At 39.5% G+C, this 21955-nt stretch overlaps 1 pseudogene across 1 annotated transcript in view; it reads right to left on the bottom strand.

Annotated features, from left to right (window-relative positions):
• Positions 1–16263, bottom strand: part of LOC149257647 (ubiquitin carboxyl-terminal hydrolase 3 pseudogene) — a 46244-nt pseudogene extending 29981 nt beyond the window's left edge. Inside the window, exons 1-2 of the transcript XR_016248443.1 lie at positions 15910–16263; positions 14203–14334 (exon numbers count right to left, since the gene is read on the bottom strand). The product of XR_016248443.1 is annotated as a ubiquitin carboxyl-terminal hydrolase 3 pseudogene (transcript). The remainder of the gene's footprint in view (positions 1–14202; positions 14335–15909) is intronic.
• Between the last annotated feature and the right edge of the window lie 5692 nt (positions 16264–21955).

The raw sequence follows: 21955 nt of genomic DNA, 5'->3' as shown, positions 1-21955 counted from the left end.
ACTGCCTATGAAATGAGGAAAGGTGGCCCAAACTCCAAAGATGCAGCATTCAAGGCCTCAAAGTCAAAGAAGGGGAAAGAAAGGAATGACTGTAGTGATGAGTCAGATGTGGAATCCGAATTGGCTCAATTTGTACGAAAGCTGAAGAGAGGATCTAAGCTTAAAGGCAAGTATCCTCTTATTTGTTTTAAATGTGGTAAAATAGGTCATTATGCAGCAAAATGTCCTCATAAACATGACAGTGATGATGAAGGAAATTCTAAAAGAATGGCACACAAAAAGAAAGAGTTCAATAAGAAAAACTTCTTCTCCAAGCAAGATGAGCCTGATGAGGAGGAGTTTATGGTCATCAAAAGGAAATCAGATGAGGAAAGTGATCGTGATGAAAGCCAAGAAACATTATTCATGGCACTCGCAGATGATGATGACTCAGGGCTGGAAGGAAATGTAGATGAACTGTTAATAAGCGCCATTGAAGAAAATGAGAAGTTACGGAACAAAATCATTTCTCTCAAAGTGGAAAGCGAAGAAATAAGGAGAGAATATCTCTTGGAAGCAAAGCTTAAAGGAAAAGAAGAGACTTGTGAAAAACGTGAGGCCGAAATAGTGTCCCTGAGAAAGGAGTTGGAGCAAATTAAAAAGCGCCTTAAAAGCTCTCAAATACTTGAGACTATTCTGAAAAATCAAAAACCTCAACATGACAAGTCTGGAATAGGTTTCAAAGGAGAATCCTCAAGCACTAAGAATAATGCGAAAAGCTATGTCGATGCACTTTCCTGCAATCCAAAAGATGAAAAAGTGTGTTATCAAAAGTGCATCCCAGAACAAGGTCGAATCTCGAAAGCTCTTGGGGTGAGGCTGAGGGGGTTGATGCCCTTCGGGTGGCGTCCACTCAGTGTTAAACAACCCTGGACGTAGCGGCTACCCACTGACCCGGATATCCGTGAACCAGTATGTGAAAAAAAAAAGTGCATCCCAGATCCCAAGAATGAAGAGAGAATTACTCCAAAGAAGAATGTGGAGTCGAATCATGGACACTACAGTAAATACAAACCTGTACTCCACCAAGGGCCCATCGCAAATCCAAAGAACGAGGAAGGAGTAATTCCCAGGAAGGAAATCGACTCAAACCGTGGTTGCTTCAACAAGTACAAAACCATATTTCTTGGACACTGCTTTCACTGTAAAAACTTCGGTCATCAAGCCAGACATTGTATGGCTCGCAGAAGTGAAAAGACAAAGCTAAAGGACCGAATAATCAACTCATATGCCCCCAAAAGGCAGGGACAAATCAAAACCTTCAATTCATTTGATCCCTTGACCAAATTTGATCTAATTTGCTCTTTTTGCTACAATAATGGACACTATGAACAAGACTGCCCACTCAAAGGAAGAAAGACGAGTAGCAAGAACTCCAGCATGGACAAATGCGGCCTGGCTCTATATGCTCAAAATAATGGAAACCAGTGGTTTGTAGATAGTGGGTGCTCCAGACACATGATAGGAGATAGAAGGAAGTTTCTCTCACTGAGCAAAAAGGAAGGGAATGTGTCCTTTGGAAGCGGATCTGGCAAAATTGCAGGAAAAGGAACAGTTACTCTGATCAATGGAAAAGGAAAAGCTCAAGATGCTCTGCTAGTTGACGGACTCAAACACAACCTCCTGAGTGTCAGCCAAATCTGTGATCAAGGACATAAGGTTGTCTTCAGCACCAAAGACTGTGAAATAAGGAACTCTGCCTCAGGGAAACTTGTGGCAAAATGGGTGAGAACACCAGACAACATTTACATTCTGAACAAGATTCAGGAAAATAAATGCTACTTGAGTCAGACAGATGAGAGTTGGCTGTGGCACAAGCGACTTGGACATACAAGCTTCGAAAATCTGATCAATATCAGCAAGATCAAAGTTGTACGAGACATCCCAAGGCTATTCAAACCAAATCAAGCAGTATGTGGTCCATGTCAACATGGAAAGCAAACCAGAATCAGCCACAAGACAAAGGAGCTCTCTACATCGAAGCCCTTGGAGATCATCCATGTTGATGTGTGTGGGCCAACTAGAAATCAAGCACTCCAAGGAGAAAGGTACTTTGTGTTATTTGTTGATGATTATACTAGAATGATGTGGATATATTTCATAATGTATAAATCTGAAACTTTTGAGTGTTTTAAGAATCTAAAAGCCCTTGTAGAAAATGAAAAAGATTCAAAAATTAAGTGCCTCAGAACAGACAAGGGAGGAGAATTCACATCAAACGAATTTAGTGAGTTCTGTAATATTCATGGAATTAAAAGGGAATTCTCGGCTGCCAAAACACCTCAGCAAAATGGTGTAGTTGAAAGAAGAAACCGAACAGTCCAAGAAATGGCAAAAACTATGCAATTAGCAGCAGACTTACAACCTAAATTCTGGAGACAAGCAGTAGGGACAGTTGTCTATACACTGAATCGAACTCAATGAAGACCAAATTGTGAAAAAACTCCTTATGAGCTATGGAAAGGAAGACTTGCTTCGGTGAAGTACTTCAAGATCTTTGGAAGCAAGTGCTTCATAAAAATAAATGATGGCTCACCCGGAAAGTTTGATTCTCGGGTTGATGAAGGGATATTTCTTGGATACTCTACACGGAGCAAGGCTTACAAGTGCTACAATTATCGACTGATGAAAATAGTGGAAAGCATTGATGTAAAGGTTGATGAAGATCTTCCAATAAGGGAAATTGAAGAACATGAAGATGCCTCTCTCATTGAAGAAGAAGAACCTAAAGAAGAAGTAATAAATGAGGAAGAAGAAGAAGAGGAAGAGGAAAGAGAACCACCTAATACCCCTTCAAAGATGAAGTATGTCCAAAGACATCATCCAGAAGAGCAGATCATTGGAGATAAAGATGAAGGTGTGCAAACCCAAAGAAGGATAACAATCACACCCAAGAGAAAAGTCATTGCCCTCCTATCTATGATAGAACCAGAAAAATTTGCAGAAGCAAGTAGGGATCCTCATTGGGTAAAAGCCATGGAAGAAGAAATGTCCCTCATTGAGAAGAACAAGACATGGGAGCTGGTACCTCGTCCAAAGGACAAAAACATAATAGGAACCAAATGGATGTTCAAAAATAAAATGAATGAGGAAGGACAGGTTATCAAAAACAAGGCAAGACTTGTCTGCAAAGGCTATTCACAAATTGAAGGAGTTGACTTTGAAGAGACATTTGCACCAGTGGCCCATATGGAAGCTATCAGGATGTTCTTGGCATTTGCTTGCTCAAGAGGATTCAAAATCTATCAAATGGACGTGAAATCAGCATTTCTAAATGGGGAACTCAAGGAGGAAGTCTACATGGAGCAGCCAAAAGGTTTTGATCTAACAGCAGGAAAGGACTTAGTTTGTAAGTTGAAAAAGGCTTTATATGGGTTGAAACAAGCTCCTAGAGCTTGGTATGCAAGACTGGATCACTATTTACAACAACAAGGCTTCAAAAAGGGAGTGGCTGGAAGTAATCTATACATAAAGACAGATGAAGGTAAGTTACTATTTGCTCTTGTTTATGTCGATGATCTGATTTTTTCTAGTAATAATGATGAAATGAGCCATGAATTTTCTCAAAGCATGTCAAAAGAGTTTGAGATGTCAATGATAGGAGAGCTGTCCCACTTCCTTGGACTTCAAGTATCCCAAACCAGAGCAGGATTCTGTATATCTCAAACCAAATATCTAAAAGACATGTTCAAAAAATATGGAATGGAGGACTGTGCACCCATGAGCACACCTATGACCACAAATTGCAAACTGAGCAAAGATGATGACTCCCCTCTAGTGGATGCAACTCATTACAGGTCAATGATCGGAGCCCTTCTATACTTAACAGCTACACGACCAAACATAATGCAAGCAGTAGGAATGGTGGGAAGATTTCAATTTGCTCCCAAACAATCCCATTTATTAGCCGTAAAAAGAATTCTCAGATATCTGAAGGGAACTTCTGATTTCGGTCTTTGGTACCCAAAGAAATCAACACTGACTGTAACTGCATACACTGATGCTGATTGGGCTGGAAGTATAGATGATCGGAAAAGTACTAGTGGAAATGCATTCTTCCTAGGAGACTGTTTGGTATCCTGGCTCAGCGAAAAACAGTCATCCATATCATTATCCACAGCCAAAGCCGAGTATATTGCTGCAGCAAAGCTTGTAAAAAACCATGTAAGGCCCTGTATCCGGCATCCCAAACCTAGTGTCTTGACTTTTGAGTTTGTATTCATTATGATTGGTCAGGCCATGCCTCGTCCCTTGAGAGATTCATCTTGGCGATCTCGTCATTAACCGAATTGGAGGACCTTCAGAAGGTTTTCATGAGGACTCATGGTTTTGTGGGATACTTGTCTTTGTAGGGGTGATCACTAGTGTATGGACCAATCCAGCCTGCATCAAGGTGCACTTATGTCATTCCACATGATTTTGTGTCTATAGAGTCTGTAGGTGACCCTGGCTTGATGAAATATTGCTCTCATTATAGCTCTCACAATGTAGCAATCTCATTTGTCAAAGTTCATGTTTCCCAAGGCAATTCATGTTACCCAAGGCAAAATGGTCCAAGTAGTCAAAAAGTCAACCTAGGCTCAGATTATAGAGCATGACCAGAGGATTCCACGCCACATGGAAAATTTTCAATAAAAGCATCTGGTGGCTAGTTACAATTTGGTCAAGCTTGGTCAACAGTACAAAAAATGTTTCCAAGAGATTTTTAGGCAGAGCAATAGGCAAAATTTAGCATACATGATGTCAAAGTTGATCAGCTCGACGAGATGAAGAAAACCCAAGTGTCAAAACAACAATGTTGGATATCAAGCATAGTGGCAATATGACATGGCAGTCAAAGTGATGAGTAAACAAAGACAAACGCAACACAAATCAAGATATGCTAAGCAAAACCCAAGGTCCAATTTTTCCAGGAGGGCTAAAGCGTTAAAGATATACCACTATGGGCCCAAGTCAAATTGCTAAAAGAATATCCAATGCCACATCAAAGTCAAAAAATAGCCTTTGGGTCAAATCTAGTCATTGGAGAAAAGTCTACTAGCCGTCGTAACCAAATTGGATCAAGAAGTTGGAAGATGAACCTATCTACTAGTCGTTACAACTATTTTTTTCTAAAGGGGCAAAGTTGTTTTCTTTGGTCAATTCGCACTCTTTTATGTGGACAAATCAACTCACTCATGGACCAAAAATGCTATTCGTTGGGGGGGATTTTGGTAATACTTCACTTTTGACCATTGAAGACCATTTTCAAAGGGAAATCATGAATTATTTTAGGCTGTGTGGACAAATTCAACCCCCTTGGGCAAATTCATGCTATTTTGTAATATTTTAAGAAAATAAAAAATTGTTAAGTCACGGATTGTGGAAGACTAGCAATATTTTAAAGAGGAAAAGTCAACTAGCAGTTAACTATTTGTTAGAATTTTTTCTATAAAGGATAGACTCTCCTCCATTGTAATCGTTGTTGATCATTCAAGACAAAAGCTATCACAAATAAAGAGCTCGTTTTTGCAAGCTCTTGTAATTCTTTATAATTGTGGTTATGATTATTGGGCATAAAATACTAAAATTCTAAATTATTTATGCATATAATTAAATCTATCCAAAGACTAATGAACTTTGCCATTGATGAGCTAATATGTTGCATGGAGATAAGCGACTAGGGTTTCTTGTACTTGTTTGATCTTTGCTTGTAGGCAAATCAATCGAAGGGTTTTGGACTACTTCGAAGGAAGGATTCATTATTCCAAGGATTTTGTATTTCATCGAACATAGAGAATAGAGGTCAGAGGCGCCAAATATAGGTTACTCCAAGCCAGGCCTAGTAAGTTGTCATGGAACAAGTATTCGAACAACCAAAAAATCTCTAAAAATATTCAAATTCTCTTTTATTTTTCTGTATTAGGGTAGGATTTTCTTCCTGATTATTACTATTAGATCATTTTTAACAAACTAATTAGTGGGAAGTATCAAATTTGTAGGATCTAAGCTCCCACTTAGATACCATTTTCATTTCCCATATTTTTACAATTGTATCTAGTCAATTGGCTGCAGATCTACAAGTGGAGAGGGTTCTTCCTTACTAGACTTGCATTCAACAGCCATCCAAAGTAAGTTCTCAACTCCTGCATGTAAGTATCTTAAGCTAGGGCTTATTATTTTCAGCTATATAATCATTTATAGTCAGTATCTTGTGAAAGAGTTGAATTTCCTTTATATTCCAGCTGTAAAATTTGACAATTTGAATTCTAGAAAATTTATCTTGTGAAAGGGTTGAATTTCCTTTATATTCCAGCTGTAAAATTTGACTACTTGAATTCTAGAAAATTTATGTGTAAATAAATATAACCAGAAATCTAAAAGGATTTTCAGTGAAATATTTGATAGAAGGAGGTCCTAAAGCCTCCAAAGTACCTACCCTCTAGCCTTCCCTCACTTTAGGATGACGCCATAGAGGTGTCTTGCACACTGTGGGTTGGTTGTAATAACAAATCAACTTGTTGCCCGTGTTTTTTACACAGGTTTCACAGTTTGTCCACAAGACAACAAGCTATTTTCACTCATAACTCTTAAAGCGTGTATCTAAACAAATAAATAACTCCATGATTGGTTAGGATAAGTTTCGTAGACCAAAATCTATAGGTTAAACTGCATATCATGAATGATTTAGCTACTAATAGTCTGCTGTTGGAAATCTGCACTTTTTACCCTTGATTTATCAGCAGGACAGCAAGCAAATCTAAAACACATTTGCCCCATTGACTCCATATAAGGCACTGATCACGTACCAAAGTGTTGGGGGATATTTAGGGAAGCCTCCCTTGGCTATTTAGAAGGTGTTGGGCCTAAATAGTGAGGACTTGAGCCGAGGTGACATAGGGTCCCAACCCTGTTTGTGCCAATCTAGCAAGATTGTCAAGACCTTAGCAACTGTTATGAATAAAATAGATATATATATAATATAACTATAAATAATGATGATAATTGTAATAATGATTAGTTTATTAGTAATTAGTACTGAAGAGGCATATCTAAATGGGACATGATCTTCCATGAAGAGGTACCTGCTTAGGGTATATAAGCAGGCCCTCATTCTCATTTGTATCATCATTCTCATTCATATATTTTAATATATATTCTTGTATCCTCAATGGAAAACTACATATTCCAAGTCTTTTGGAGTGTTTAACCTGCTACAACGAACCTTGTTCATTACAACAACCCTGATAAAAAGATCAATAACAAGCCCTAAGGCTGAAAGTTCACAAGGAATAGATCTAGGAAATCTCATGTTTGAGGTGAAATTTATGAATTTGCATTAAAACTCAGATTCATGAAATTCCTACTTGTTATCAAAGCGTTTCAAAGATTTCTACACTCCTTGGGATATGGGCACTCCTCCTAGAAAAGAAACAAATTACAACCAACAAATACAGACTTCTAATTTTGGAACAACCCACACAAGAATCAAGGACAGTTCTGGGTATGCTAAAATACACCATGAGGGTGGAGAATACCTTCTGAGCAATATAGGTAAATTTCTAATAGTGTGTGGGGTATTTTACAGTGCATTGACACCAAGGCCCTCCTGGGTCCCATCCATCCTCGTGATGGCTTGCAGTGTACTAAAGTAAGTCCTTTGGAGTCCCTTGCCTAGTTATGTGATTGTGGTTTTTCATTTGATGTTTAGTTACTAGTGCCATCGCAAGGTTCCCCTCTTTTGATATCTGTCTTCCTTGGTGACATGTTTGGCTATGGTAGGTGCTTTGTTTGACTCATTTGGGTCCCTCTTTTCTAATTTAGATCCCTCCTCGAGTTTGTACACTAATTGAGGTCTATGTTACTAATGGATCGCTTTGCTATGCCTATTCAAACTTTACCCTAAGTTAAGTGATTTTGGCATGTGTATCAAGCCACAATTTTATTTAGCCATACTGCACATATTTCCTAGTGTTTGTTGATTCATTCCATACAATGGGGAATTTTTTTGAGAAACCTTCATTCTATAGGCACCTGCCTGCAGTATGGAGGCCATAAACCCATGGTTCAATTTTCCAAAGAAGACCACTCACCCCATCGGTCACTACAACAATTGGTAATGCCATTTGATTATCTCCCAAGATATTTAAGTTGCTCTAAACCTCAGCCCAAAATGTTTCAAACCAAAACTTTGTATAATTCATTGCTCACTTAAGATCTAGCTCTCACCTTCCATGCTCTTGGACTTGTTTGGAACTTTGGATTGGTTGTCTCCTCAATTCTCACCAGCTTGGAGGCTGCTACAGTTGATATCTTCTCTTCCCTTTGGTTTTGGAGTTCCTTTGCTGCATTGGTTGGTCTGATTGAGGTGTTTGCCCTACTGTCCTCTTCAAATCTGGTCTTCAAACTTCATCTCTCAAAAGTAGCTTCAGCACAAGTTTGTGGCTGAGGTTGTAACCTTCTCACTCAAGGGTGCCACAGGTCATCACGATTCACACTTACATCTAATTGTTCATTTCTCAAAAAAACTTCCTAGAAGGCTACCTCAGCCTCCACTAATCCCTGCGGCCTAGGCAAATAGTGACTATGATCTGTCTATACCACAAAGTCTTCACAAATGAGATATTTCTTCTCTTTGATATAGCCTACATGCTGCAGTTTAAATAAGCTAGAATTCGGCCTTCAAAGACTGTCACTGATATACAACTACAGTTGTTTGGAGCTCAGCCTACTCAACAGCTGTAATGCATTCAACAGGTCTGCAATTTCAATAATCCAGGACTCGGATAGGGCTTACCAGCCAGCCCTTGAATGGGCATGGCCTACACCAAAAAACCCTTTTACAGAAGAAAAACTCTGCTCTATCGCAGAATATTACCAAAGAGAAGTACCAAAAATATCCCCTGCAACAGTTCTCCTCAGTCTTCTCTCAGCTTACAGACTCATTCCATCTCAGAATGCAGGACACTCTCCCTTACATCACAGAGAACACTCTGTTTCACCGCACACTCTCTTTACTTCAACCGCAGAGCACATTTCCAAAACCACTGAGCTGATTATTGTCCAAATGACCTCACACATGTGCAATTTTATAGTGGTTTAGACATCTTCTTTTCTTGGGACCGACTTGGCTTAATTGTTGGTCGAGGTTGTTATTGATGTCAATATGGCATTATTGGAGATGGCAAATATTCTTGTGATACTTGAAAAACCCTAACCTCATGCAAACCCTCGGAGAAAACCCTAAGCACGAAGATGATGCATATTCCCTAGCTACATAAAACCCTAAACCTAGATGTTGTGCAAACCCTAGGTGAGCAAATCCTAGATCCTAAATTCATGTGCAAACCCTTTGCCTTAATCTTTTGATGAAATCCTAACCCTAGTCATCATTCCCTACAAAAATCTTATTCCTGCGAAATTTCACCATCCATGTGAGGAAGGAATCTACGGGAAGGTCCACCATTCAGCCACTCATGGCTGTAGTATTTTGGGTTCAATGAGTGAGCCAAACAATGCAAAGGTGTGCAATTCTTGTCCTATCTGCTGACAAGAATATCCTATATGGTGGTGAAGAAGGCCTTTGATGATGTCTCATACTTGGGGCACTCACTCTGTAAAATAATGCTTCTCACAGACTCAATCACAGAATCCTATCCCTCATAAACCTCTCCTAGGATGGGTTGGTCTATATCTGCAAATTGTAGCAAAGAAATGATAGGGTCCATGATCTTAATAAGTAGATCTACCCTCTCCCACCAAGCATCATCTAACACTGTGTCCTTCACTCTTTTTGATGCTACTTGATCTGTCTTTCTCCAAAAACACCAAAACTCTGAAATAACCATGGCTCCAAGAGCAGTCTTGACCTCCCTCAACCTCTTCAACATGATGAATGAAGAGGCAAACCGTGTATCTGCAATTTTCAACAATGATAGATTGGTGCATTCCTTGAATTTAGCACTTAAATCTATTGCTTCTGATGTGCTTTGGATTGGAAGTATTATTGAGGATGCACGGCATATCTGCAACTTTGTACAAAATCATACAAATGCCCTCACAATCTACAAAAGGGGGCCACATACTTCTTTATTTCACCATTCCTTAATAACTCTCTATTATATCGAAAGTCTAAGTGTAACCCTTATATGATAGCTACATATTCTTTGAAGCCCCATACATTACACATATCGGCTCCCCATATGACATCACATAATACGCTACATAATCAACGCTGGACATTAGATGTTACATAATTTCTAGTGTGCTCCAGCTGTTCATAGGTCGGATCCCTAATTCGCAAAGTCGGTTCTCAAGCCAATAGTCAAAACCTTTTACCACATGACAACTAGTATATATTGACATTTAAACTCTGCATTCAACAATTATTCGGTGAAGAAAAAAACGGAGATATAGCACAGCAACTAGAGTTCACAACTCGTGAACTGAAGAGGCCGAGAAGACACTGTTTGGGTTAATTTGGTGTTGGATTATCTCTACTACTCAAATGAAAGGAATACTTGCACCTCGTACCTGTGTTTTTATTCCAAATCAAGGCTCAGACCCGAGGGATTAAGTCTCAGAACAAGTGAAACTAAACCTTGGACCACCTACAACACTTTCGATTGCGCAGACCACCTACAACGCTTCAGATTTGGGTGCCTCCATACCTCGAACCTGTTGGGTATACCCTCCATTCCTCAGATCTGTGTTAGATAGCTCGGACAGTCCTTGACAGCTACTGTGGAGGCTCGGTCTCACATCTATGGAGGATTGGAGATACAACTGTGGAAGGCTCTACATCTGTGACAACTACCTCGAATCTGCACCTGTAGCCTACATCATTGGAGAACTCGAGTCAGAAGATTGAAGCTTGGTTGTGTGGACAGATTTGTGGAACTCGGATTACTGCCTTAAGCTCGGATAGTCTTGGGGAAAGCTCTGACTTGAGGTCAAACTGTGGACAGTTTTCTGTATAGATCATGACAGCCTCCATTACAACTCAGACTTGAAGGAAAATCACCTGTTGTAGCTCGGATTGTGGTGCAGCTCCACGGACCTGAGCATACCTGTGACACCTGTTTATAGCTCGGACATTGCAGCAGTATACACTTGTGGTAGACTTGCATTCTCAGACCTGTGGGAGACTGTATTCTCAGACCTGTGCTTACCTTAGGACAAAACTCAGATCTGGACAGAGAAAGGAACCTTGAACTTTACCTTATGATTTGGACCTGTCACATTTATTAAAGCTCTGTCCTGTGTTATTTGCCAAACTTGGTCCTGTAACATCTGAGACCTTAGACCTATCACATTTGTCGATTTTGGACCTAAGATTGTTTTTGGAGCAGTCCTTCGGGCATCATTTGGCGGACAGTGCTTTGGCATCAAGGCAGTCTATTGAACTACCTCGTGACACCATTGAAGCAGAATGTGGGAGTGTAAAAAAAAGGGACTAGAAGCCTTGCAAATCTGGAGCATATATTGAGTTGACAGTTAAGAGGGGAGTTTGGGCTTACTCTTAGACAGGACTAGGTCTATTGAAGCAGCCTAGTGACCTCTTGGGAGCAGATTTGAAGAACAAACTTTTGGAAGACCTCCTACTAACCTTGTTGAGGAACCATTGTGGAGAAACCTTGAGGCATCCTTGAAGAGAGTTTAGAAGAACATCTTGGAAGAAGTATCTTGGAGCTTTAAAAAATTGTTGTGCAGAAGAAACCTTTGAGCATTGGAACGTTGTCTCTCTGATACAGCTATTGAAGACACTTTGAAGGATTCTTGGAGATATTATTATTGAAGACACTTTGTAGGATTCTTCGAGATATTATTGGAGATCATGATGCATCGTTGATGTCATCATGAGGTGACTTGAGGAAATTGATTGGGTACTATGAAGGACAGCGGAGACACCTTTATATGAAGAGACCAAGGTTGTTATTGATGACATAACATGGAGACTACAGTGAAGACGAAGATTGACAAGGCTCATTGAAGAAAACATTGGGAGCCGTGAAGTATAACCAAACATATCTTGAAAAAGTGAAGCTGAGGGTTCAAGCCCAAGAGGTTGGAGCCTCGAAAAGACAAGGTTGGTGCCTTGGAGGATAGGGTTGGACCCCTAGAGAATCGGAGTCCTCAAGAAACCAACTCAGAGCCTGAACCAGATATAGGATTGGAGCCCTTGAGGTTGGTGCCTCAAAATTGACAAGGTTGGAGCCTTGGAAGTCCAAGTCGGTGCTCGGCAAATACAGGTTGGAGCATGGGAGATTGAAGATCGGTGTCTTCATCTAGGGTTGGAGCCCTACATATATTGTACTTGATTTATTGAAGAAATTAATAAAAGCATTTATTCTTATTGTTCATTTTGTGTTCTAAATATAAATGATCTAACTGGTAAAAGTAACAATTGAAAAGGAATACTGAGTTGATCCCACCCCACCTAGTCACTATTCTCCTTGTTCTAGCACAGGTCATTGGAGCATCTCCGTTTGGCACATTGAGAAGCTTTCTGTACAGCTAAGAAAATCCTGCCTGTGTCTTGTTTTGACAGTAGAAGCTGATCTGTCGTTTTGTTGAAGGGACAGCCTGAGATAGCGGAAGTATATCTGAGGCCAGCCCAGATGTAAGCCAGTGGCAAAGATTCCATGAATACACTCAGGGCACAGAAGGTGATAGGATTGCAGATATCATAGAAGAATTTCTGGGGTAAAGTGAAGAGAGTATTACCAAGCTTCTGGAAGGTTTCAGGACCAGCGAAGGAGCAATATACGTACAGCGAAGTCGTCTGGGATTTTCCCTGGGATCGACTCTGTTAATAAGTGACGGGGCACTAATTTGATTCACTATGGGTTCAGGCTGTAGCTTGTTGAGAACAGATCCAGGCTGAATTAATGACCGCAAGGACACAATAATAAGTAAATAACAGCAATTGTCTGAACCATGTTTTCCTGAAATTATGATCTGGCATTCAAGGAAGTATTCATACCAGTGAAGACCTTTAGGGAGCCCATCTGGTCAGAAGTGTGGCTTCTGTACCCAAGTTCTAAACCCATTTCGTGGTGGTACTGTGATCGAGTTTACGGTGAAAAGCCGCGACCTCCATACCAAAAGATTCCCCCACAGCATATCAAGGAACAATTGTCAGTTGAGAAGACTTTTCCTGTGGTACCCTGGCCAGGAATCTTGTAGCCTTAGAAGGAATTTGTCTTACCGCAGTCACGGTTTAAGACAGTGGGCAATTGAGTGGAACAGCGACTAGTCAGCAAGTGAATCTGTAAGGAAGACAAGATGCCCAATTTAGTTAAGGCATCATTAGCACAGTGGAATTAAATAGATTGAAGCCCAGTGAAACCTGGGACAACTGTTGATATTATTGTGGACCAGTACTTTTCATTTATTGTTGAATATTAACGTTATAAGTGAAAACAGTTCTGGTTGTATAAGTTTGCTGTTTGCCAGTCTTGACCTATCGTAATTGCAGAAGAGTTTCTGGTTGACGTGCATCCTTTATATTACTGAGAATATCTACTTTTTATGGGCAAGTAAATATGCAGTGTTGTTATGGTATATAAGTCGCTTCATGAATTGTTCGAACCCTAGTCAAAGAAAGCCCTGGGATATTACACGGCTTTACTTCAAGCTAGGATCTTCTCTCTTTGTGGGGATGTGGTGCCTCACTCTAATTATTATGCTAGAGAGTCTAAATAAGAAAGAGACAAGAACAGATCGAGAAGCTAGGCTATAGACGGTTCTAGGATTTAAAAAATGTAAGACACCCTAGTGTATAGTATGCAGTGTAACAGCCCCTATTCATGTAGTGTCAAATAAGGAAATGAAAATGGGAGCTGAACCAAAAAATAGTTCTCCAGATTAGGTTTATGGTAACAAAGTAATAAATATGTTAACACACCGGCATTGCCACTTAAACTGCCCAACAGATACTCTAGTAAGATTTCAATATTGTGGGAGGACTAAGAGGAACTAGTATTTAATAGCTATCCTAATGAGATTACTGACAGAAACAATCAGTTAATAAAACTTAATTCACAATAAGTAGCTAGAGAAAGTAATGAAGAAAAGCCATGGATCATTGGGATGGAAATAAAAGAAAAAAAGGCTCATCATTGGCTTCACAGATACTGGATAACTCTTGAATACGATACGTCAGAAAGGAGAGGTTCTTACCGCATCATTAAGTGGATAAAGGAAGATTACAGCTAACACAGGTTTCGGCACCATATCCAACAACTCGTCATCGTAACCGTAAACATCATGGAACTCAGCTTCTTCTTCAGGTATACCAAGGCCCCACGCAAACTGCATAAGAGAATCTAAAACAGTTACCTGAAACGAAATCCTTTATAATAACTATTTATCTTATAATATGCTCATTTCCAATTTACAGTCATCCAGTGGCTATTTATTTTATGTCTAACATTAGATGATTATACAAAGATTGAGCAAAATACCAGATGGGAATGAAAAGAGACTTAATTTCTACACTAATATTGAAAAGTAGCTGGAGTGGCCAGAAAGGAGTCCTGTAAAGAATGCTTCGGATTGAATCCCCCTATAAAGTAGGACACCAAAGTCACACAGCATGAGAATAACATATGGCTGAAATAGGCAATAAACAGCAGACCACAATTTCCGTACCAATCATTTTCCCCACAATTCAAACCTTAATCGGGTGATCTAGGGGCGTATGCCTATGACCAGATCTAACATCCTTATCACTAACAAGATTCCAAGGTTTCTGTTGCAGCAAATCTCATTAGAGGCATTCACCTTAGAATATGACAGCATGTAGCCATCTAAATCAGGACATTGCGAGGCATGTATATGAGTTAAAGTTGAAGACTCTTAATATTAAATTTCCTTCAATTTGTTCTCCCTAGTCGTTAGACACGAACCTCCATCGCAAAGTCAGAATCTCAGAGGCCAACAGCAAATAGGCACCATCCTAAACTCAGACAAACAAAGTTACTAAACCTTTTCTGCAACACCAAAAGATTTGAGGATGACAGTCATATTATAAATAACTGTAAAAATACGACTTCATAAAGCTTCTTTTAACTATGATTACAAAGGCCTAGAGGATTTGCTGACAGCGACAGTTGTGCATGTTTTTTTATTAATGCTCTCATATAAGTATAACACAGAACTAACATATGAAAATGAAAATAAATGAGTACTCAGACCCTGTGAGCACCACATGCAATGATTGCTCCAACCCTCTGAACATCCTAATGCAATGAGTGCATATTTCAAAATGAATTATTACGGATCAGCCATTATGTCTACTACTCATGGGAAATGGGTCATGCATTAAGGAACTATTCTAATAATTACTCAAACCCTGCAAACATCCTCATGTAATGAGTGCTAAATAAATTATTTAAAATTACAGTTATTATGACTAACACTCATAAGAGATGGGTTATAAAAATTCATTCAAGATCAATATCATTAGACTAATACCCATGAGAGATGGGTCATGCATAAATGACTTACACTAGCAGCTGCTCCCAAAAAATGTTATTTCACTTGTTAGAATGTAAACGCATCTTACCGGTGAAACTTAGATAATTCCAAAAAGAGCATATGCAGCCCTCAGATGGGTTAAATTTCATAGCAATGCATGTCCTTGATATTGAGCAACTAACAGATCCAATGTATGGGCATTTTACACCCCTGATCATCCGACCACCCAATATATTGCATTTGCCAACCCTGGCATAAATGCCCAGGCGCAGGAAGCCTGTCGCAGCTCGTTGCTCTGTTACTTTAATTCTACCAGTTTAATTATTGGTTTTGTGGACCGATTTTGTTTTTGTGAAATTTCAGAAGCATCCAATTCAAAAACAGAAGAAAACGGAGGTATGAAATCACCTGACTCATCACTTCAGGATTGGCTTCGAGCGGAATCCATCGTTTAGCACAAGGTCTTCTAGATACCTCCATTGTTGAAAGACGCTATTGATCGCAAACGTCTGTGTAATAAACTCTGCTGCTTCGAAGATGAAAGACAAAAGTGAAAAACGTTTCTATGCCTGGGTGCGATTATGGCTGTAATATATAAAGAGTTTGTATTTGATTCTGTTATTCCTTACTTGGCGTAGGCGGAACCCAATGTTCAAAAAACTATTTAATTGTAGATTATATTTTTACAGAAACTAGTCACCTTCAATTCCTTTAGCCTTCGAAAGGGGTCTATGGATTCGAGGACTTTTTAGGTAGAGCGATAGGGTGGAATACGATCTGTAACCGAAAGGGTTTTATATATGTGAATTTTTTTAAATATTTGTTAAAGAAAAATAGAGATTTTTACGAATTTCTATATGATCAAGCTTAAAAATATTTATTTATTTCTTAAAAAAATATCGTGTAAACATTATGTTTTGGATTTTTTTTGGGTTAGAATTTTTTTAAAATATTTCGCCAAATTTTATATTGGTTTTTATTATATATTGATTTAGTATTTGAAAAATCAGAGGTATTTGATTTGTGAAGAGGTTTTAATTTAAATTTGTGATTCCAAAAAATTATTGTAGGATTTTGAGCAAATTAGATTAGAAAATATAATAGTACGTGAGGTAAACTATGGTTTTAAAAAATGATTCTTTTGGCATTTGCATATGATCGAATATGTGTATAGTTGAAAATATCTGTAAATGAGAAAATATTTTTGTAGTAAAAATATGGATTAAAAAAAAATATGATATTTCGAAAAATATAAATATTTATCATAATTTTATATATATGAATATTAAGAGTATTTTCTCTCTATTTAAAATAGATGTGGTTTTGTCTTTGGGTTATTGACATGATGGTTGTTATCTCCGTCACCCCAAGTTTAATTCTCAAAGTGACATGATGATGAGAAATATTGATGTTGGCTATGTGTCTATGAATAGGATGATTTCCCTCCAAAATATAGATGCACTTTTCAAAAATTAGTTTAGATCTATCTTAAATCTAGATTTATTAAACATTAGAGATCAAATTTTTTTAAAAATAACATACATATATATATATATATATATATATAGAGAGAGAGAGAGAGAGAGAGATTTACACATAATAATAATTACATTTGTCCATGGGGTCTTGGATAGATGGCGATAGGGTGCTCTCTTAAAGCACTCCTTGATGTGAAGTCATTGGTTCAATTCCCTGCCCCAATCGGAATGATATATTGGACATGATGAAGATGTAGACTTGTCAAGCTTACAAAAAAAAATACATTTAAAATTTTAAAAATATTAGGACTCTACTAGGTTTTTTGTGCGCTCACTCTTGGTTCTGAAAATGACTACCGTTGCAGGGGATCAGTCCCCCTAACAGCCCTAGTCAAAATTCCATGTAAATAAAGTTAATAAAAGCAAAATAATAGTCATGGTCATGGGAAGCTTATTCCAAGTTGAATGTTGGACAAAACATCCTAGTGTGGGTGTTCATTTGGTTTATTATGGCTAAGGAAATTGGTAAAGGCAGTGGCAAAGGCTTTGGAAATGAAAAATGGCATTTTTGACAATCTATTTATGAAAATAATGGAAATTAGGATAAATGGAAGATGAAAGGTCACGGGTTGCAAGTGAGGAGGAAAATGAAGAAAATAGAGGCCTCATTAATAAAAAGGCTTATGAGGATCAATGGGTACCTTTTGTCAGTTTAGTTTTAGAGCTCTCTCTCTCTTCTCTCTCTCACACACATTCTTGGACACTTAGATTTTTCTTGGAGCACTTTAGCATTGGATCAAGGAAAGCGAAGGAAGGACAAAGAAGGAAAAGGGAAGCAAAGATCAAGCAAAGAATAGCAGGAACAAGCAACTATAGTGGGATTATTTGTAGATATCGAATTGCATGTGTGATTTCCTTGCTAGAATTGGCATGCATGGTACATGCATGTGTGGTTTTAGTTCTCTTGTTGTAATTGCCATGGGTTTTGCTAGGTGTGACAGTGTTCTTCTGCCTTGCCTTGCCATTTCCGGATAGCCATGGTGTGATGGGTTCTCTTGTATTTGGTTGAGTTGGATTATCAGATGGTTTCGAAACTGAGTGAGGTGGTCTCCGAAAGAAAGAGCATATGGCCCAGGAATCCCTATACAGGATAAGGTGGGATTGCGATAAAGCCGGATTTTGTGTTCCTCAGTAGGCCTAGGAATCCTCGAATAGTCAATGGCGGGATATACGGTAAATCCTAGAGGTACATGTCCTCGATCAGGCCTAGGAATCCCCGATCGGTGAATGGCGGGATATATAATAAAGCCTCGAAGGTGGAGTCTCGATTAGGCTTAGGAATCCTCGACTGGTGAATGGCAAGATATACGGTAAAGCTCTGAGACTAGGAGGCAGGCAAATTCTTCATAGTGTAGGTGGAGAAATCCGATGTCATCCATACTTGTTAAGGCCTAGTGATCCAGTGGGGATTGTGGTAAAACCTGAGGAAACCTGGTTTCGTTTGGTTTTGAGCCCCACATTCATGCTTGAATATAGCACGGGGTTAATTGGCTAAAAGAAAGATTTGGTTCAACCAATCTATGGTCGGGTGGTTCGTGGAAGTCCCATACTTGGTTGGCTTTTGCATCGTTAATAAGAGATTCTTCTCCTTGGTATTTTATGCGTAAATGTACTAGTTCATATGTGGTTTTCATGGCTGCTATATCCTTGTTATTTATGTTGGTTATGAGTATGTTTTATGATAGTCTTGATGTGTGGATCTCATCATGTTTTGATTAGAAATTGAATGTACAATGAATGTATGTCATAATAGATGATAATGCAGTTATTGTGATAAGGCAACAATGCTTCCTTACGAATCTCATATAAGTATGAGACCCTTATGCTCATATTTGTTGTTATGACCTGTAGATTACATATTTGTGACATGTATTGACGAAATGTTTGTCATGGCTAGTAGGAGTCATATCAAGCACTTATATTAGTCACTTGCATTAATATCTTTGTTTTATTGTTATTTTTCATTTATGAAAGTTTCATTAAGTTTTGGGCAGTGGCCTGAGACCTAGCCCTGAAAAAGTGGCTCATAATTCGGGGAGACTGGCACAGAACTGTCTAAAAAAGTCCACAGTCACTAGCATGCGTTGTTGTGGGAGCGACTAGAAGGCCTTAGTCGCATGCATGGCTTTTCATTGGAGCAGTTGAGGGTCTAGATCAGCAAAATGTCAAGTTTTCTCAGAGGTTGGCCACCTGGAAGAGTTGGTTGGCTCCTGAAGGTTCTGTAGCATGCGTGGAAGGTTAGTTTGGTTTCGTTATGTCAATTCCACTTCTTTAACTATACATGGGAAGTTGAATCACATCATAGTAGCCTCTTGTCACATTTTTACCCCAGTGGGCCGATTAGCTTGGGTAAATGTGGGAGGAGGGTGTTACAAAGTGGTACGAGAGAATAGTTCACCCCTTGGACTAGATGGGTTGTGTGTTGGTCATGCATACATGTCAGTTGCATATGTGTTCTTTATGCTTGTGGTATATGTGCTTGTTGTATATGCATGGCGGTGGTCATGGTTGGAGTTGTGTTGCCATGTGAAATTTGATGGTGTTGATTTTGGATATGTTTATCATGAGTAAATGTTGGTTATGCATGTCAATGTTTATATGTTGTTATGCATGCATTGACATGGTGATAGTTGTCATGCACGAGATCATGGTATGTGGTCGGTATGGTCATGCATTAATAATTGGATAATGGTTGAAATGATGTGTATATGTTGTTATGATTATGATTATATATATATCTTGCTAATCTAGTCAATCTTGCAAATGACATATTCTCCCCTGAACTATACTGAGGTATGTTGATTATGTTATGTTTTGGTTTTAGCTGACATGGTGTACTTGTTGGAAGGAGATCCAAGATGACTAGTAAGGTGGTAGACTATAGTTCACATGATTCTCCCTATGGATCAGATGAACAACGTGGTGGTGGGCACTCTTCTGACTTAGCGGATACATTGAGAAGTTTGAAGGCAGAAATAAGAAGTTGCAAAGCAAATAATGATAGGATCATTCAGACACAGGAGAAACAAGCATAAGTCAATGTAGTAATCCTTCAGAATTTGTTAGAATTAGAGAGGTAGGGACCACTTCAAATCAGCCATGGGTAGGAGGATAAGACTAATGGGGAATATGATAGTAGATCTCATGGTGGGCACAAGTCGGATAAGGATGACACGATCAAAAATGGAGGGCTTTTAGATACTCCAAATGCGAGAGGTGATAGACATGGGCTCTATTCTAGTTTTGGTTCTAACAAACACTATGATTATCATCGTTATCATCCTTACAGGAGGAGTGACAAGGGATATTTGCCAAAGAAGTTCAAGAAATCAAAGCCACCTACATTTGATGGAGATTTGAAGAAGTCGGAAGATGCAGAGGCATGGTTACTGTTAGCTCTACTACAATTTCAACGTTTAAGGGCCAAATTCAGGTCTGGTGGTGGAATTATGCCGAAAAGGGTTGTAGCACTTGGTTTTCCTTCCTTCCTTCATTGTCTTTATTGTTCTATGGTCCCGCTACCTTCGTTTCCTCTTCCTCCTACATTTTACTATATTCCCATAGCTCCCGTTGTCCCTGTTCCACACCAGCATTTAAGTTAGAACCCATGTTTCCTTAGCTCCCGAGGGCTGGGGTTTAAACATAATAAGACCCTGATGATGTGACTGCGCGCCATAACCCGCGCCTACCCTGCTATCCCTCCGCTTTAATCCCCATCGTCGATTGCATCGCGATCCGACGGCCTCCTTTATGTTACCGCATGATAAACTTCTTGCACGTTCCCTGTCATCTGGCCGTCCATCGCGCGATCGGACAGTAGTCGCCTCCCCCCATCGCGCGACATGTGCACACATTAACCCGCGGGGGCGGTGGTTTTTGTCTGCCACGCATCGTGATCTTACGGGATCGCGCCATCATATACGGATACCGTCGTTGCTCCGTAGGTGGTGCGGGGAATACCACCCGCCCGCGAAACCGCCTGTCCCCCGGCCATTAACCTCCGTGCTCCTTCCGCGTCCGATCGTCGTTGGATCTGCCCGACCGCGATCCGACGGCTCACATTCATTTCGCTTCCGTGTCACCTCCCGATAACCCTCATCATGCGATCTCCGCCGTTGATTTGTATGATCCGACGACTGGGCTTCATTCCGCCATTTAGTCGTGCCTCCTCCATTTCGTCCGCGCCTTTAACCTGTTCTATGTTCCCAAAGGAAGAAGGCGGCCAGTGTTTCAGCTCCCAGTGTAATAAATCCTCAGCAACCGCATTTAAATGACAGAATGGCCGAAGGACAAAAAGGACAGCCTCAAGCAATTAAAGCATTTATCAGTTATGGGTTTCTTTCAGTCAGCATTCCGCCTGCTCAGAGAAGGACATCAGACTATCTAAAAAGGTTGATTTTGTTCATTAAAACACACAGTTTGCAGCAGAGATCCATATCTAATTGTAAATGTGGTTGGTGGTCCATTATGACCCCTCCATGCATAGCACAGTAGAGCAATTTTGTAATCAACCTCTATATATATCCAAAAGACAGGATGTAATAGGTTGATGAATGTTATTCTGATATAAGATTCAACTTCTGGAGACTGTAACTACTGTGATACCTGCAACGTCTGGTCTTCATTTTTAGCTAATGCAAGCTTCTTTCGTTGTTAATTGCTCACTTTCCACTTCTTCTTCTTTGTTCCAGGCTGTGCCTGTTATGCATTTATTCGTGTGTTGTAGATGTTTAGCATTAGAGCTGCTGTCATCCCACCTCTGTGTTAAAATCTAGCTTGTATCATTGAATTTGTATGCATGTTTCTATTATTTAATGCCAGAGAGTTGTCATCCTGTCTGTGCATTAGGAAATAGATTTACAGACCTTTTAACTGGTTGTAGCTAGCCATCACAGGGTCCTGTGCATCTGCTGGTG

This window comes from Pinus tabuliformis, chromosome 6 (genome assembly GCF_031772625.1).
Source record: "Pinus tabuliformis cultivar Carrire ecotype Pingquan chromosome 6, CPIR1, whole genome shotgun sequence".
In the NCBI taxonomy this organism is placed as follows: domain Eukaryota; kingdom Viridiplantae; phylum Streptophyta; class Pinopsida; order Pinales; family Pinaceae; genus Pinus; species Pinus tabuliformis.
This window is presented reverse-complemented; position numbering and strand designations above follow the sequence as displayed.